The sequence below is a fragment of the Macaca fascicularis genome, chromosome 19 (assembly GCF_037993035.2).
Source record: "Macaca fascicularis isolate 582-1 chromosome 19, T2T-MFA8v1.1".
NCBI lineage: Eukaryota > Metazoa > Chordata > Mammalia > Primates > Cercopithecidae > Macaca > Macaca fascicularis.
In genome coordinates this window covers 51872820-51882654 of record NC_088393.1, presented here as the reverse complement: position 1 = coordinate 51882654, position 9835 = coordinate 51872820, and the positions used below count along the sequence as shown (strand labels likewise).

Sequence of the window (9835 nt, the reverse complement as noted above, 5' to 3'; positions counted from 1 at the left end):
GGGATGCTCCCAGCATGCAACTCGGCTTCACCAGTCAAAGGCGGTTTTTCCGAAGATGGCTGGGAGCTCCAGCCTTTGCTTGAGGGTCTTTGGTGTTGACTGAGAGCGAATTAAAAGGTTCTCAGCCTTCGCTAAGGAACGCATTCTGGAGTCTAGAACAGCCGAAGATGGGACTGGGGTGTCTGGGGACTTAGACCTGAGCGAGCAGGGGAATCCAGGGTAAGGTCCCTGGAAATGACCTGCGCGACACTACCAGTTTACCTGGGTACGAGCGCCTGGAACAGTGTCTGGCAGTTGAACAGATGGGTGTGTCTTGCTTTGAGGGAGTTTGTTAGTTCGATTCGGTGTCTGGAACCCTGCGTGGACCTGTTTATGTTCATAGGATGGTTTCTAAATTTATGCCTGTGTGTGTCTGTTTCATTAGGTGTGAGATGAACTGTGTTAGAGATTTTATATGCCGCTGTTGAAAGACAACAAGTGGTCGTGAGTGGATATTGTGACCATGGAGACTTATGGCAGTGCAAAGGCGGCCATAAATAATACAGAAGCAATCCAGCGTGGCTGTGTTCCAATAAAACTTGATGGATTATAAAATTTGAATCTCATTCTTTTTTTGTAGGGTATGAAACCATTTATTCTGAAGCACACACTCATACACCAAAAACAGTACTATATATTCCCTCTCTCTCTCGTGTGTGTGTGTGTGAGAGAGAGAGAGAGAGAGAGAGAAAGGTTTTAAAGGAGACAACTAACTGATTCTGAGGTTAGGGAGAAAAGATCGAGCCTGAAGTTGGTGTGGTAAGAACCTTTGGATATAAATATTTTTTAAAAAAAGAATTACCTAAAAATATTAAAGCAAAATTTGACATTAAAACTAACAGAAAGAAAATGAAGTGTTACCTTTTAGGGGCTCTTTCTGGTCACTGGTATCACCTGTCTCATCCTCTGCCATCTCTCACCTCCTGGTCTCTCTTGCTTATCAAGAGAAGACTAGAGCACCTGGATCCCAGCTTTTCCCCTGCCTCAGCTGAGGCCACTACCCTGGTTGACTCCCATGGTGACATAGATGCCACATCCAGTATCGTGGGTCTGAGTCTTCATCTGCAGGATCCTTGAGCTTTCCTCGGCACCCACTCCCATTTCCCATCTGGGACTTCATTATCATCAGCATCTGCTCCACCCCCAAAACCACTGGTGGGAGCAGCCTCCTCTCTTCCCATGTTACTTGCTCAATGGCTCCCACAAGTACTATTCTGAATATTTTGGGGATCTTTTGATTTTTTTAAATTTTTTATTTCCATAGGTTTTTGGGGAACAGGTAGTGTTTGGTTACATGAATAATTCTTCAGTGGTGATTTGTGAGATTTTGGTGCACCCATCACCTAAGCAGTATACATGGCACCCAATTTTTAGTCTTTTATCCCTCACCCCCTTCCCACCCTTTCCCCCTGAGTCCCCAAAGTCCATTGTGTCATTCTTATGCCTTTGCATCCTCACACCTTAGCTCCCACTTATGAGTGAGAACACACGATGTTTGATTTTCCATTCCTGAGTTGCTTCACTTAGAATAATAGTCTCCAGGCTGGGCACGGTGGTTCACACCTGTAATCACAGCACTTTGGGAGGCTGAGGCGGCTGGATCACCTGAAGTCAAGAATTCAAGACCAGCCTGGCCAACATGATGAAACCCCATCTCTACTAAAAATACAAAAATTAGCCGGGCATGCTGGTGGGTGTCTATAATCCTAGCCATCTGGGAGGCTGAGTCAGGAGAATTGCCTGAACCCAGGAGGTGGAGGTTGCAGCAAGCCAAAATAGTGCCACTGCACTACAGCCTGGGCGACAAGAGTGAAACTTTGTCTCAAAAAAAAAAAAAAAAGAAAGAAAGAAAAGAAAGAAAGAAAAAATAAATAAATCCAGGCAAATGCCATTAATTCATTCCTTTTTATGGCTGAGTAGTATTCCATTGTCTATATCTACCACAGTTTCTTTATCCACTCATTGATTCATGGGCATTTGAGTTGTTAAACATTTTTGCAATTGTGAATTCTGCTGCTGTAAATATCTGTGTACAAGTATCTTTTTCGTATAATGACTTATTTTCCTCTAGATACCCAGTAGTGGGATAGCTGGATCAAATAGTAGTTCTACTTTTAGTTCTTTAAGGAATCTCCACACTATTTTCCATAGTGGTTTTACTAGTTTACATTCCTACCAGCAGTGTAGAAGTGTTCCCTGTTCACCGCATCCTCAATAACAGCTATTTTGTTTTCATTATAGACATTCTTGCAGGAGTAAGATGGTATCATACTGTGATTTTGATTTGCATTTCCCTGATGTTGAACATTTTTTCTTATGTTTGTTGGCCGTTTGTATATTTTCTTTTGAGAATTGTCTATTCATGTCCTTAGCCCACTTTTTGATGGGATTGTTAGTTTTTTCTTGCTAATTTGTTTGAATTCTTTGTAGATTCTGGATATTAGTCCTTTGTCAGATCTATAGATTGTGAAAATTTTCCTCCGCTCTGTGGGGTGTCTGTTTACTCTGCTGACTGTTCCTTTAGCCATGCAAAAGCTCTTTAGTTTAATGAAGTCCCAGGCCCTTTGTTTTTATTGCGTTTACTTTTGGGTTCTTGGTCACAAAATCCTTGCCTAAGCCAATGTCTAGAAGGGTTTTTTCCAATGTTATCTTCTAGAATTTTTAGTTTCAGGTCTTAGATTTAAGTCCTTGATCCATCTTCAGTTGATTTTTGTATAAGGTAAAAGATGAGGATCCAGTTTCATTCTCCTACATGTAACTAGTCAATTATCCCAGTGCCATTTGTTGAATAGGGTGTCCTTTACCCACTTTATGTTTTTGTTTGCTTTGTTGAAGATCAGTTGACTGTATTTGGGTTTATTTCTGAGTTGTCTACTGTGTTCCACTGATCTATGTGCCTATTTTTATACCAGTACTATGCTGTTTGGGTGACTATGGCCTTATAGATTGAAATCAGGTAATGGGATGCCTCCATTGCTTAGTCTTGCTTTGGCTATGTAGGCTCTTTTTTGGTTCCATATGAATTTTAGGATTGTTTTTTCTAGTTATGTGAAGAATGAAAGTGGTATTTTGATGGGAATTGCTTTGAATTTGTAGGTTGCTTTTGGCAGTATGATCATCTTTACAATATTGATTCTACCCATCCGTGAGCATGGGATTTGTTTCCATTTGTTTGTGTCATCTATAATTTCTTTTAGCAGTGTGTTGAAGTTTCCTTGTAGAGGTCTTTCACCTGCTTGGTTAGATATATTCCTAAGTATTTTATCTTATTTTATTTTTGCAGATGTTGTAAAAGGTGTTGAATTCTTGATTTGATTCTCAACTTAGTCGCTGTTGGTGTATAGAAGAGCTACTGATTTGTGTACATTAATTTTGTATCCGGAAACTTTGCCGAATTCTCTTATCAGTTCTAGGAGCTTTCTGGAGGAGTCTTTAGGGTTCTCTAGGTAAACAATCTTATTATCAGCAAACAGCAACAGTTTGACTTCCTCTTTACCAATTTGGATGCCTTTTATTTCTTTCTCTTGTCTGATTGCTCTGGCTAGGACACTCAGTATTATGTTTAAAAAAAAAAAAAAAAAGTGTTGGGAGGTGGCATCCTTGTCTTGTTCCAGTTCTCAGAGGGAATGCTTTCAACTTTTCCCCATTCAGTATTATGTTGGCTCTGGGTTTGTCATAGATGGCTTTTATTACGTTGAGGTATGTCCCTTGTATGCCAGTTTTGCTGAGAGTTTAGTCATAAAGGAATGGTAGATTTTTTTGAATGCTTTTTCTGTGTCTATTGAGATGATCATGTGATTTTTGTTTTTAATTCTGTTTATGTGGTGTATCACATTTGTTGATTTGCATATGTTAAACCATCCCTACATCCCTGGTATGAAACCCATTTGATCATGGTGGATTATCTTTTTGATAGGTTGCTGGATTCGGTTAGCTAATATTGTGTTAAAGATTTTTGCATCTATGTTCATCTGGGATGTTGGTCTGTAGTTTTCTTTTTTGGTTATGTTCCTTCCTGGTTTTGGTATTAGGGTGATGCAGGCTTCGTAGAGAGGAGTCCCACTTTCTCTATCTTGTGGAATTGTGTCAATAGGATTGGTACCAATTCTTCTTTGAATGTCTGGTAGAATTTAGCTGTGAATCTGTCTGGTCTTGGAGTTTTTTGTTGTTGTTGGTACAGTAGTCTTGAACAATCTTTTGTTTTTCTGTGGTGTCAGTTGTAATATCTCCTGCTTCATTTCTAATTGAGCTTCTTTGGATTTTTCTCTCTTCTTTACTTGGTAATCTTGCTAATGATCTATCAACTTTATTTATCCTTTCAAAGAACCAGCTTTTTGTTTCATTTCTCTTTTGTATTTTTTTGTTGCACTTTCATTTAGTTCTGCTCTGATCTTGGTTATTTCCTTTCTTCTGCTGGGTTTGGGTTTGGTTTGTCCTTGCTTCTCTAGTTCCTTGAGATGCGACCTCAGATTATTAAATCTCATTATTCTCCAGTCACAAAATGTTATTCATCTTTTTAAAAAATATTTTAAAATGCACAAGCCATTCTTACTCTTAGCTCATTCACTGTGAAAAGCAGATAGCAGGCCAGATTTGGCCCCTGGGCCATAGTTTTCCTGCTCTGGGATAGACAAATAATCAGAGGCTGGGAGCTCTAATGGACATTTTGTTTGGCCAGTGGACAGTATAATCCAAATATAAACAAACATAAAATTACACACTGTGATGAGTGACAAGGGCCAGTGATGAGTAACCATGATTTAAATTTAGATGTAAGGAAGACCTGTAAAATAAACTAATAATTGAGCTGAAATTTGAAAAATGAGAATGAATACTGAGGGCAAAGTCTTAAGGGAAGACAGAATTCCGAGAGCAAAGGCCTGGAGAGGGGAAAGTGCTTGAAATCTTTTGAGAGGAAAGGAAAGAGGATCAAAGGTGTGGAAGCATCACTTTCTGGTGTCCACTTCATGTCCTCTTCTATGAAAGCTTAGTTCTGATTCATAAATATCACTTGGCTGGATTTCCTCCTCTAAGAGTTCTCTGAGGCAGCTTAGATGATTGGCATAATTACCGACCCCCCTGCAAATCTAGATGTCTTTCTTTTTCCCTCAACTCTGAAGGATATTGTGCCCAGTGTGACAATCACTGGTGGGATGCCACCCAACAGCCATCTCCTTCTACTTTTGTGACAGAATCACGGTTGGTCCAGCAGCCTGGAGGAGATATGAGCTTCCTGAGTACCAGACCCATTGACACATGATTCATAGGAATTAATTAATTCAAGCAAAAACGAAAAGCCCAAAACAAACAACAACAACAAAAATCTGTATATGGTATTATTGTTCTACTGGAGTATGCCAAGGAGAATAAATGAAACACACACAAATTTCTAGAAGCTTGCCCATGGTCTCCCAGCTATTAAAATGGTAAGATAAGGCTTTGACCTGAGATGGTTGTGTTTCAGTGTCTCAGGGCTTAGTCACTATTCTGTTAAAAAAATCCAGGTGGTGGCTGGGCGCAGTGGCTCACGCCTGTAATCCCAGCACTTTGAGAGGGCGAGGCGGGCGGATCACAAGGTCAGGAGACCAAGACCATCCTGGCCAACGTGGTGAAACCCCGTCTCTACTAAAAATACAAAAAAATTAGCCAGGCGTGGTGGCGGCCGTCTGTAGTCCCAGCTACTTCGGAGGCTGAGGCATGAGAATGGCGTGAACCCAGTAGGCGGAGCTTGCAGTGAGCGGAGATCTGGCCTCTGCACTCCAGCCTGGGAGACAGAGCGAGACTCCGTCTCAAAAAAACAACAACAACAACAACAACAACAAAAATCCAGATGGTGGTAGTAATTATCCCATTGATAGGTGAGAAAATTGAGTTGAAAAATGTTTATCTATTTGCTAAAAATAGCTCACGATTAGTTTCAGAATATAACTTTTTAAATACTTAAAATTTCAATGTTTATCCTTGTGTACCTTTTTTTCCCAAAAATTATAATCACCCCTTGCATATTCTCATGTAACTGGTATTTTTCATTTCTTAATAGCTTATGAATATTCTTCCATATTGAGCAAGGTAATTCTACATTATCATGGTTACTTATTTTACTGATTATCAAATTTAATTTACCTGTATGTTTTTGTTTTTTCTTTAGATATTTTGCTGCTTTAACTGATATAAATATTTCTATAGACCAAGGTTCCCAACCTGTGGGCCACGGACAGGTAGCGGTCCATGGCTTGTCAGGAACTGGGCCACACAGTAGGAAGTGAATGGTGGGTGAATGAGTAAAACTTCATCTGTATTTACAGTCACTTCCCATTGCTTGCATTACTGCCTGAGCTCCACCTCCTGTCAGATCAGTAATGGCATTAGATTCTCATAGAAGCACAAACCCTATTGTGAACTGCAATGTGAGGGATGTAGGTTGCACACTCTTTACAGGAATCTAATTTCTGCTGATCTCTCACTGTTTCCCATCACCCCTGAATGGGACAGTCTAGCTGCACGAAAATGAGCTCAGGGCTCAGACTGATTCTACATTATGGTGAGTTGTATAATTATTTCATTATATATTACAACATGATAATAATAAAAGAAAAAAGTGCACAATAAATTTAATGTGCTTGAATCATCCCAAAACCATCCCCCACTTCCCATCTGTGGAAAAAACTGTCTTCCACGAAACTGGTCCCTAGTGCCAAAAAGGTTGGGTAACACTGCTGTACAGAATGTTTTATACATTTTTCACTGTTTCAATGATTTTCGTGGACTACATTTCTCAAAATGGATTCCTGAATTAAAAGAGATGCTTCTCTTAAATATTTATGTAAAGTTACTCTCAGAAAGGTTGTAAGTGGATTCCCCCCACCAAAAGTATTGTGAATGAATATCTTCTTAAAATTTACAATTGTTTTGACCCTTTCCCAGTCCTTAAACCAATGATAACATTTTATTTTTTAATAGTTCCATGTCTTTTATTCCTCATAAGCTTAGATATGCATTCAAATATTTATTGGTCATTCTCAATTTTTCCTTTTAAGGGTCTATATTCTTTACCTATTTCTATACATTTTTGTATTCATCTATAGGTTGATTTGTTTTAAATTTATTGATTATCTATTTGTTGTATCTGAAATATTTTCCCTTAGTTTATTTGCTACTTAAATTTGAGTGAGGGAGGGAAGTTTACTGAAACATACTTTATATTTTCTATAATTTACTAACTATTTACTTCATAATTTGTGTTTTGGCTGTCATGCCTATAGACCAAAATTACAATAACATCAATTTGTAATTTGATAAGTACTCTGGTAGTCTATTTTTAGGTTGTGCATGTTGCCAATGTTATTTGTTTTAATGTGTGAGAGATGGAAGTTACTTTATTTTTCCAGGTGGTTAACTAGTTAACGCAGATGACTGCTTTTCTGTAATACTTTTACTGAGATATAATTCATATACTCTAAAATTCACCCATTTAAAGTGTACAATTCAGTAGATTCTGTTTTTTTTCTTTGAGACAGTTTTACTTTTGTTGCCCAATGGTGCGATCTCAGTTCACTGCAACCTCTGTCTCCTGGGTTCAAGCGACTCTCCTGCCTCAACCTCTCGAGTAGCTGGGATTACAGGTGCCTGCCATCACACCTGGCTAATTTTTTTTTTTTTTAAGACGGAGTCTTGCTCTGTTGCCCAGGCTGGAGCTCAGTGGCGCTATCTCGGCTCACTGCAAGCTCCGCCTCCCGGGTTCACGCCATTCTCCTGCCTCAGCCTCCCGAGTAACTAGGACTACAGGCGCCCGCCACCACACCCGGCTAATTTTTTGTATTTTTAATAGAGACAGGGTTTCACCGTGTTAGCCAGGAAGGTCTGGATCTCCTGACCTCGTGATCCACCCACCTCAGCCTCCCAAAGTGCTGGGATTACAGGCGTGAGCCACCGTGCCTGGCCGAATTCAGTAGTTTCTAGTTTATTCAAAGTGCTATGCAACCATGATCACAATCAACTTTAGAACATTTTCATTGCCCCAAAAAGACACTGATACCCATTAGCAATCATCCATTTTCAACCATTCCATGGGCTACAGGGATCTTTTCTGTTATTGCACTTTTTCTATATTATTATTTTATGTAATAAGCATGCATTACCTTTGTAATTACAAAGTAAAAAAGAAAACGTTTAAAAAAATACTTATGTATACGAGATTTTAAACTGATCCAACTGATTTCACTATTTCTGGGCCACAATCAATTTCTTATTGTTTTACTTTTCAGTCACTCAAGTAATTCCATGTTCTAATGCTTTTCAGGCCAGATTGGGAGCATTCAGAGTGGTATGGCTGTAGACATGTTCTAATGTTTTTCAGTGAGGAGGTAAAACAGAAATGGGGACGGGCGCAGTGGCTTATGCCTGTAATCCCAACACTTTGGGAGGCCGAGGCGGGCAGATCAGGAGGTCAGGAGATTGAGACCATCCTGGCTAACACGGTGAAACTCCGTCTCTACTAAACACACAAAAAATTAGCCAGGCATGGTGGCGGGCACCTGTAGTCCCAGCTACTCGGGAGGCTGAGGCAGGAGAATGGCATGAACCCGGGAGGCCGAGCTTGCATTAAGCCGAGATCGCGCCACTGCAGGCCAGCCTGGGCGACAGAGTGAGACTCCGTCTCAAAAAAGAAAAATAAATAAAATAGAAATGAGGGAGGTCTATTAAGTTAAAATAGTTCAGTATTTCAAGAAAGAGTACATTGCTGAGATAGTAGAAGGCAGCCAAAAATCTTTCAAAATAAGTAATAAAAATATTTATTTGGATTTAGCAATATTCAGTTAATTGTTGTAGTTTGTAATATTCAAACAACTGATGATAAATAATGTCAGAAATGAAAGTGTCCCCTTACTCATTCCCTATCTACAGAAATGACCAAAGTTAATATTTTCAGGTATTCTTCCAGATTTTTCTGTACACTGAATGTATGTATAAAGATACAGCTATTTTGCACAGAAATGGGATCATGTTATCTATATAATTCTGCCATTTGCCGTTTCCACTTCAACACATTATTCTATTTCATGTCAGTTATAGATTTAATTCTTTTTAACGTTGAATTATTACCTAACCCAGCACTGTTCAATGTAACTTTCTGTGATATTAGAAATGTTTATATCCCTCTTGTCCAATACAGTAGCCACTAGCTGTCTTGGCTAATGAGCCTTTGAAACACGGCTAGTGTGAGTAAGAAACTGAATTTTGAATTTTATTTAATTTCAATAAATTTAATTTTAAATAGCCACAAATAGCTATCATATTGGTCAGCACAGACTAACAATGTCTCAAAAAACGAACATTGAGGTTCTTCAATATTACGAACTGAATTCTTCAGTATTACAAACATGGCTTTGGTAAGCATTACTGTACCCACATCTTTGTCTTTCATGCCAGCATTTTCGTAGGCTAGATACTTGTACGTAAAAATGCTGGTTGCTTAGGGGTTTGCTTTCACACTTTGTAAATGCTACTACACAAAACTGTAAAAGAGCTGTAGTCATTTCCACCCACTATGTGTGAAAGCTCTCATTTCCCCACATTCTCAACAATATTGTGTACCATCTACATTTTTAGTTTTTGAAATTTGATAACTGAAAACGAAGTATGTCATCTGTTTCCGTTACCAATTTATTGCCTCTCACCTCCCCACGCACTTTTCAATATACGCTCACTGCTAAAGGGATTCCCCAGAAGCGTTCCTGCGCCTGCGCACTCGCACTCGGAGCACAGGTTACAACTTCCAGAAACCCCTGGGCCGTGC

The 9835-nt window shown here is 39.2% G+C and overlaps 1 long non-coding RNA gene across 1 annotated transcript; it reads left to right on the top strand.

Moving 5' to 3' along the window:
- The first annotated feature begins 11 nt into the window (after nt 1–11).
- LOC135968360 (uncharacterized) lies at nt 12–594 on the top strand. The gene is made up of 2 exons (XR_010583028.1): nt 12–219; nt 425–594. It is a non-coding gene; the product is annotated as an uncharacterized lncRNA (long non-coding RNA).
- Nucleotides 595–9835: the final 9241 nt, after the last annotated feature.